Below are 9,495 nucleotides of genomic sequence, written 5' to 3' on the forward strand. Positions count from 1 at the left end.
CTGTCCACTACGATATCGCCAAGAAGCTTGCTGAGCGTGGTCAGCACTCGGGCGACTCGTACACTTCGTACATAGAGGACGTCCTCGCCCTCTGACGCCGCGTGAACACCTCGATGGCAGAGAGTCCCCGTGTACGCACAGTCACAATACCCTTTAGAGTATTGTGACTGTGGCATTCAATGCTCTTGTAATGCTGAATGCCACTGCTGTCGGTGACGTAACCAGTACGTGTCAGCGTCTCGATGAGCTTCATATGCTCCGCCTACACCATGACACACCTGATTTCAAGGCGCCCAACGACAGCGAGCTGCGTGCCTTGATTTGCTCCATCCTCCGTGAGGAACTGCACGCCCAAGCTTCGTGAAACCCTCCTGAGGTCCATCTGATGCTTCCTGGTGCCGGCCTACGCCATATAGTGAGGGAAGAGGCAGCTGCAGTGACCTGCCCGCAAGCCCCGATCCCGCAGCCTATCCCTACACTAGCATACGCTCAGACTGCCTCTATAGTGCCACCCTCGCAGCAGCCACCGAAGCCCTCAAGCAAGCAGTAACCACCGACCCTGTCCTCTGTCACTTCGACCAGAACGCACCAACTTGTTTGCAAACCGTCGCTAGTGGCCATGGAATTGGTGCTGTCCTTCTACAGTATTATATAACCCCTCTCGAAAGAAAATTGTTGCCTATACCAGCAGCGCATTAATGGCTGCCGAAAAGAACTACTCGATCACAGAGTAGGAATGTCTCGCTGTTGTTTGGGCGATACGAAAATTTCGACCATACTTTTGCGGACGCCATTTCACGGTCATAACCGACACCATGCCTTATGCTGGTTGTCGTCAATCAAAAATTTCTCTGCACGTCTTCGTCGCTGGGTGGTGCGATTACAAGAATACTATTTTGACGTTGTCTACAAGTCTGGGAAAAAGCATAGATGCCGACGTTCTGGCTCGCTGCCCGCTGTCACTATTAACTTCAAGTGCATCTCTCCATTTCTCGCCACTTAATGAGGAGACGAAGTCGCCACTCCCGTCATTACCTCTAGCGATTACTGTCATGTTATCTTCCAATCGCGTCACTCAGCTCGCCTGTTCTGACCCCTACTACAACAGCATTATCCAATGCCTGTTCGCACCTACTACTGCACCAAATGCCAGATTACGGCGACAACTGCGGTTGTTAAGCTCGACAAAGATGTGCGGCGCCGCTAAATTTACAACTCCGATGGACACTGCTGGGTACCTGTTCTTCCTTCTTCGATGGGCACACAAGTACTGAAAGCCTTTCACGACGACCCATCTGCTGGCCATTTCGGTTTCCACAAAACATACCACCGCGTTAGGAGCCGTTTCTTTTGGCCAGGCATGTCTACCTTTATGGCAAGTACGTCGCTTTTAAGGTCCGTTGTCAACGGCGGAAACAAGCGGCTTCGCCTCCTGCTGGGCTTTTACAGCCCATTCCATGTCCCGAGGCACCGTTTGCCATCGCTGGGGTAGACCTAGTTGGCCCTCTGCCCATAACGCCGGCAGGTCAACGATGGATCATGACAGTTGTTCACAAGCTCACACGGTACGCAGAGACCACTCCTCTACGTTCTAGTTCGGCCTCCGAGGTTACCACATTCTTTCTGGTTGCCATTGTGCTGCGTCATGGTTCACCTCGTGTAGTGTTAAGCGACCGCTGCAAGACTTTCATGTCAACAATCATCGCAGAAGTACTCGGAGCTCGTGGCACAGTTCATAAGATGACATCCGCATATCACCCTCAAACAAATGGCTTAACAGAGATATTTCATCGCACACTGATAGATATGATATCAATGTATATCGGGCCAAACTACGACAACTGGGACAAACTTTTACCTTTTGTGACCTTCGCTCATAACACCGCTATACAACGAACCACGGAGTAATCACCTTTCTACCTAGTTTACTGCCGTTCTCCGACAGTTACAATCGACGCCGCTTTCTTCAATGACCCAACTAACACCTCGGCCAGTACAGCCGACCAGTTCGTTTCGAGACTTGAGGAACGGCGTCAACGTGCTCACTTTAACACAGAAGTCAGTCAGCTAGAAGGCAAGCAACGTTGCGACGTCTCTCGTCGCGACGTCTCCTTTCGGCCTGAAGAGGAAGTGCTCCTTTGGACGCCCATTTGTACATTGGGTCTCTGAGAAATTTGAATCCCGCTTCCTTGGACCTACATTATTCATGAACGAACATGCTCCGGGAGCTATCGCGTTACTCCCGTAGACGTTTATTCGGACCATCGTTATCGTGGTTCAGAGATCGTTCACGTCTCCCGCCTCAAACGATTCTTTCGGTGTTTCCCTCCTGGCTAAGTCGCGGGCTGGTGGGCCGCTCGCGTGCGCGGCGAAATTAGTGTGAGCATTATTCATACGCTTCATATTCTCACCTGTACATACTCATCATCACCGTTTTGGGGCCTGGTGGTGGGGCTCTCACTCCAGAGAAAAAGAAGAGGCTGGCTGCCTGAACTTCGCCTCCAAAGATATATATATATATATATATATATATATGTGTGTGTGTGTGTGTGTATGTGTATGTGTGTGTAGTGTGTGTATGTGTGTGTGTGTGTGCATGTGTATTTGTGTGTGTCGAGAGTCTTTCTAACTTCATTGTTTGATCGCCTATCACCACTTAGCCTAAAATCGGTTGGTGAAAGCGACCTTCAAAAATTGTCCACGTCTGGGAGAGTTGGCTGACTGTAATTTGGCCGTTGTCCTCTGCGATGCGTATTTTCTGCCTTTTTGTGTCGTTTTTTGTATTCTTCGTCTAACTTTAAGAAGCAGCCGACATTTTCGAATGTACATAGCCACTACGATAGCAATAAAACATAGCCTTAATTCTTTTTTATGATGTTTCTATATAAGTTTATACTAGCACACGCTTCATGTCAGGAGCAAAAAAATGTAATCTGGCCAACTTAAAGGGTGACGTATACTGAAAGCTTTTAGTCTAAGTTAACCTATGTGTTGGAAAATATTTGCCAAATACCTGCTTTTTTACCACTAATAAGTGTTACTTAAGGCATTTAGTTGCTTTTCCCGGTTTCCTCGGTAAACTATGCCAGGCGCAATTTTTATATTACATCGATGTAGGAACCGTGCGCTGACTGACCAGGAAGTGATCTTTAATCTGTGCGGAATCATTGCAGCCTCTGTAAAAGGCTAGTTATTCACGGGCTCCAAGGTGACCTAGTCTCTTTATTCGAAATGTTTCCCACACTCCTGAAACAACTGCGTGAAGTGCGCACTTTTAGTTCCGTGTAAATAGGAATAATTTCTAGTGTAATCCTTTGAGAAACTATCACGTGCTCCCTTTAAATGTATAACGTTTTAACATTTACTGAGCTCTAGTTCTTGCCTATTTTTTGTTGGTAATATACGGATTTCGCAATATTTTCCTTTGGGCTTGTAGCTGAACTTAAACGATGAACCTCGTTCGTATTTGGGGAAAGTTTGGCCCACCGTATGCGTAACTATTAGGAAACGTTTCAAATAGCCAGCCTAAATGCACCATTTTTGCAATAAGTAACGTATGCAAGTTTTCCAGAACATCATTAGTGTTTTAGGACCAGGGCAAACCTCACACCGCTGTTGTGGCATAATTGCAAATACAAACGAGGTAACATTTTGTGAGCATCATCTTCATCATCATCAGCCTGGTTACGCCCACTGCAGGGCAAAGGCCTCTCCCATACTTCTCCAACTGCCCCGGTCATGTACTGATTGTGGCCATGTTGTCCCTGCCAACTTCTTAATCTCATCCGCCCACCTAACTTTCTGCCGCCCTCTGCTACGCTTCCATTCCCTTGGATTCCATTACGTAACTCTTAATGACCATCGGTTATCTTCCCTCTTCATTACGTGTCCTGCCCATGCCCATTTCTTTTTCATGGTTTAAGCTAAGATATCATTAACTCGCGTTTGTTCCCTCACCCAATCAGCTCTTTTCTTATCCCTTGACGTTACACCTATCATTCTTCTTTGCATAGCTGGTTGCGTCGTCCTCAATTTAAGTAGTACCCTTTTCGTAAGCCTGCAGGTTTCTGCCCCGTACGTGAGTACTGGTAAGACACAGCTGTTATAAACTTTTCTCTTAAGGGATAATGGCAACCTGCTGTTCATGATCTGAGAACGCCTGCCCAACGCGCCCCAGCCCATTCTAATTCTTCTGATTATTTCAGTCTCATGATCCGAATCCGCGGTCACTACCTGTCCTAAGTAGATGTATTCCCTTACCACTTCCAGTGCCTCACTACCTATCGTAAACTGCTGTTCTCTTTCGGAAGCTGTTAAACATTACTTTAGTTTTCTGCAAATTAATTTTAGACCCACCGTTCGGCTCCGCATCTCCTGGTCAGCGAGCATCCATTGCACCTGGTGCGCTGAGTTACTAAGTAAGGCAATATCATCAGTGAATCGCAAGTTACTTAGGTATTCTCGATTAACTCTTATCCCCAATTCTTCCCAATCCAGGTCTTTGAATACCTCCTGTAAACACGCTGTGAATAGCATTGGAGAGATCGTATCTCCCTCCGTGACGCCTTTCTTTATTGGGGTTTTGTTGCTTTCTTTATGGATGACTACGGTGGCTGTGGGGCCGCTATAGATATCTTCCAGTATTTTTACATACGGCTCATCTACACCCTGATTCCGCAATGCCTCCATGACTGCTGAGGTTTCGACTGAATCAAACGCTTTCTCGTAATCAATGAAAGCTACATGTAAATGTTGGTTATATTACGCACATTTTTCTACCACCTGATTGATAGTGTTAATATGGTCTATTGTTGAGTAGCCTATACGGAATCCTGCCTGGTCCTTTGGTTGACGGAAGTCTAAGGTGTCCCTTATTCTATTTGCAATTACGTTAGTAAATACTTTGTAGGCAACGGACAGTAAGCTGATCGGTCTATAATTTTTTCAGTCTTTGGCGTCCCCTTTCTTATGGATTAGAATTATGTTAGCGTTTTTCCAAGATTCCGGTACGCTCGAAGTCATGAGGCATTGCATATACAGGGTTGCCAGTTTCTCTAGAACAATCTGCCCACCATCCTTCAACAAATCTGATGTCACCTGATCCTTCCAAGCTGCCTTCCCCCTTTGCATAGCTCCCAAGGTTTTCTTTACTTCTTCCGGCGTTACCTGTGGGATTTCGAATTCCTCTAGACTATTCTCTCTTCCATTATCGTCATGGGTGCCACTGGTACTGTATAAATCTCTATAGAACTCCTCAGCCACTTGAACTATCTCATCCATATTAGTAATGATATTACCGGCTTTCTCTCTTAACGCATACATCTTATTCTTGCCAATTCCTAGTTTTTTCTTCACTGCTTTTAGGCTTCCTCCGTTCCTGCGAGCATGTTGAATTCTATCCATATTATACTTCCTTATGTCAGCAGTCTTATGCTTGTTGATTAACTTCGAAAGTTCTGCCAGTTATATTCTAGCTGTAGGGTTAGAGGCTTTTATACATTGGCGTTTCTTCATCAGATATTTCGTCTGCTGCGATAGCTTACTGGTATCCTGTCTAACGGAGTTACCACCAACTTCTGTTGCACACTCCCTAATGATGGCCACAAGATTGTCTTTCGTTGCTTCAAGACCAAGGTTCTCTTCCTGAGTCAAAGCCGTATACCAGTTCTGTACCTTGATCTGCAATTCCTCTATTTTCCCTCTTACCGCTAACACATTGATCTGCTTCTTACGTACCAGTTTCTTCCGTCCCCTGCTCAAGTCTAAGCTAATTCGAATTCTTACCATCCTATGGTCACTGCAGCGCACCTTGCCGAGCACGTCCACATCTTGTATGATGCCAGGGTTAGCGCAGAGTATGAAGTCTATTTCATTTCTAGTCTCGCCGTTCGGGCTCCTCCAGGTCCACTTTCGGCTGTCCCGCTTGGGGAAGCAGGTATTCATTATCCTCATATTATTCTGTTCCGCAAACTCTACTAATAACTCTCCCCTGCTATTGCTAGTGCCTATGCCATATTCTCCCGCTGCCTTGTCTCCAGCCTGCTTCTTGCCTGCCTTGGCATTGAAGTCGCCCATCAGTACAGTGTATTTTGTTTTCACTTTACCCATCGCCGATTCCACGTCTTCATGGAAGGTTTCGACGTCCTGGCCATCATGACTGGATGTAGGGGCGTATACCTGTACAACCTTCATTTTGTACCTCTTACTAAGTTTCACAAGACCTGCCACCCTCTCGTTAATGCTATAGAGTTCCTGTATGTTACCAGCTATATTCTTATTAATCAGGAATCCGACTCCTAGTTCTCGCCTCTCCGCTAAGCCCTGCAAGCACAGGACGTGCCCGCTTTTTAGCACTGTATATGCTTCTTTTGGCCTCCTAACTTCACTGAACCCTAATATTTCCTATTTACTGCCCTCTAATTCCTCCAAGGAATTAGAGGGCAGTAAATAGGAAATAATAGGCATTCCTTTTCAGTCATAGAATTGGCTTCCACTTTTGACAGCGACCTGCTAGCATATCACCCAAAGTCCTTCTTTCCTCGGTACTAGGACGGCACCGAGGTGTAGGCTGCTTGCGTCAGTGTGGATTCCGGCATTGGCGTCCTCATCGGAGTGTGCAAGCACCGGCGGCGACTGCATGCGTCGTTTGAGTTCTTGAAATGCGTTGCCCGGCGGCGTTTCCAACTTGAACTCCACATAACATTCGTGTGGATCTGTTAGCGGCTCCGTGATGCGCGAAGTCATTTACAAACCACCTATAGTAGGCACACATTCCAAGGAATATACATACTCCTTGATTGTCGATGGGTTGCGGGAAATTCGTTATGGCAGCAGTATTTTACGGGTCGGGGCGGATTCCGGATTTGCTCATGACGTGGCCTAGGAACAGAAGTTCATAGAAAGTGAAGCGGCACCTTTCCAGGTTCAGAGTGAGCCCTGATGAGTTGATGGCATCTAATACGTCGCAAGCCGCCTAAGATTACCGTCGAGATTTATGGCGAAGACAACGATGGCACCCAAGTAAACAAGACATGCCTGCCACTTCAATCCTGCTAACATCGTGTCCATGACGCTCTCAATCGTTGTTGGCGCCGAGCACAGTCAGAATGGCGTGGCCTTGAACTCGTAGACGCCATCTGGCGTGATGAAGGCGGTCTTTTTGCGATCTCTCTCGTCGACTTCTGCTTGCCAGTAGACAGACTTCAGGGCCATAGATGAGAAATATTTGGCGCTGCAGAGCCGATCCAATGCCTTGTCTATCTTCGGAAGGGGGTGTACGTCCTTCTTCGTGATCTTGTTCAGTCGAAGATAACTGACACAGAAACGTAGGGTTCTGTTCATTTTTCTTTACCAAGACTACAGGAGATGGCCACGGGCTTTTGGCCGGCTGGATGATGTCGCGCAGCGTTTCTTCGACTTTTTGCCTAGTGGCTTCACGTTCCCGCGTCGAAACTCGGTAAGGACTTTGGCGGAGTGGTCAAGCGCACTCTTCATTTATTATGCAATGATTTGAGACTGGTGTTAGTCGAATTCTCGATTACGTCGAAAAACACTCTTTGTATCGTCGGAGAAAACGTCTGATATGTTGCTGCTTGCTCATAGGGAGACTTGGGTTTAAAGCGAAGTCTGGTTGGGGAAGTATGGTCGTCAGGGTAGATGCGGCAGAATCAGAGAGGACAAACGCATTGCTGGTTTTCGCAGTTTCCTTGATGCACGCGATTGCCTTTGATGACGTGCTTAAATCCTGGCTGAAATTTGTCAGCAACACCTTCGTTTTTCCTCCTTGGAGTTCAGCGATCCCTCTTGCGGCACAAATTTCATGGTCGAGTAGTAAACGTTGGTCACCCTCGATGACACCTTCTACGTCAGTGGGTGTTTCGGTGCCAACCGAAATGATAATGCTCGAACGTGGTGGGATGCTCACTTGATCTTCGAGCACGCTCAAGGCGTGGTGACCACGAGAGCTTTCCGGTGGTAACGCTTTATCTTCCTTCAGCGTTATCAATGTCGACTTCAGGTCGATGACAGTGCCGTGTTGGTGCATGATGCCCATGCCGAGAATGACGTCTCGTGAACAGTGTTGGAGGATAACGAAGGTGGCATGGTAAGCGTAGTCATGAAAGGTAATTCTTGCCGTGCAGATCCTAGTCGGTGTTATGAGGTGTCCTCCTGCTGCCCGAATTTGAGGGCCACCCCATGCAGTCATAAGTTTCTTCAACTGGGTCGCGATGGGTCCACTCGTGACGGAGTAATCGGCTCCTGTGTCTACTAAGACGGTGACTGCGTGGCGGGCAAGAAGCGCGTCTAGGTCGATGGTTCTTAGTCCTGCGTTAAAGCTAGGTCTTAGCGTCGAATCCCGGCTGCATCGCGTCGACCTGTGGCCGGAACGTCGTGTCGTGAGGCCGTCTTTCATAGGAGTAATTTATGCTGCTAGACTTGGTCGAGACAGCCGTTTGTCGCCGATGTTATGTCGTCGAGATAGTCTCTTCAGCGTCTTCGTCGGCGGCGGAGGATCTTCGTCAGTTCGAAGAACAGCAACCGCATCTCCATGGGTTACTGCTTTTAGTTTTCTGGAGATGGGGTGACGTACCGGCCCCGGGCTGGGCTAGCTTATGGTTGTCGTTGCGGCGACAGGTAGCGGCCTGTTGATGGCGAACGGGACGGTCGTCGAGAGTTCCACTGAGTTGTTCCACTGAATTGGCGATGTCACGTGGGCGCTCACGAACCGGCGGACGCGGCGCGTTGATGGCGAACCCTGTCAGTCCCAAGTCGGGGTAGGGGCAACGAGGGTACACATGGCTGCAGTGATACTGCAGTGATAGCAGAGTGGGCGCAGGTCGGCGGCTCGCCAAATGTCCGTCTTCCTCGCGTAGATGCGCTGGGCGATGGGTGGACGTGCTGGCGTCGGCGGCGGAAGACAGCAATGCGGCGTTACAGGGCCCTGGCGCGCTCGCGGAGGGTGATGTTGACGGCGTGCTACGGCGGCGTAGGTCATCGCTTGTGGCTGGGGCTGAGGCAATTCAGGTTGCACCTCACGTACTCCAAGTGATCGCTGGACCTCGTCGTTCACGATATCGGCGATCGACGCCACTTGACGCTCAGAAGAAGTCAATACCTGGCACAGTTCTTTGCGCGCAATGGCCCAGAGGGTCTCTTGAAGGTCTCCGTAATCCACTCCTTGGATGGCGCACTGCGGCGTCAGCACCTGTGGGTTATATTGCCGGGTGCGTATTTCCAGAGTTGTCTCTATCACTGATGCCTCTGCAAAAAACTCAGCTATGGTCTTCGGTGGGCTGTGAATCAGTCCGGCGAAAAGTTCTTGCTTGACAACCCGCATAAGGAAGCGGACTTTTTTCTCCTCTCAACTTTGCGGGTCGGCGTTCCGGAAAAGTCGGGCCATCTCCTCTGTGAAGATCGCAATGTTCGCATTGGGAAGCTGTACTCGTGTTTCCAGTTGTGCTTGGACGCGTTCTTTACGCAGGACGCTTGTGAATG

This window comes from Dermacentor variabilis, chromosome 6 (assembly GCF_050947875.1).
Source record: "Dermacentor variabilis isolate Ectoservices chromosome 6, ASM5094787v1, whole genome shotgun sequence".
Classification (NCBI taxonomy): Eukaryota; Metazoa; Arthropoda; class Arachnida; order Ixodida; family Ixodidae; genus Dermacentor; species Dermacentor variabilis.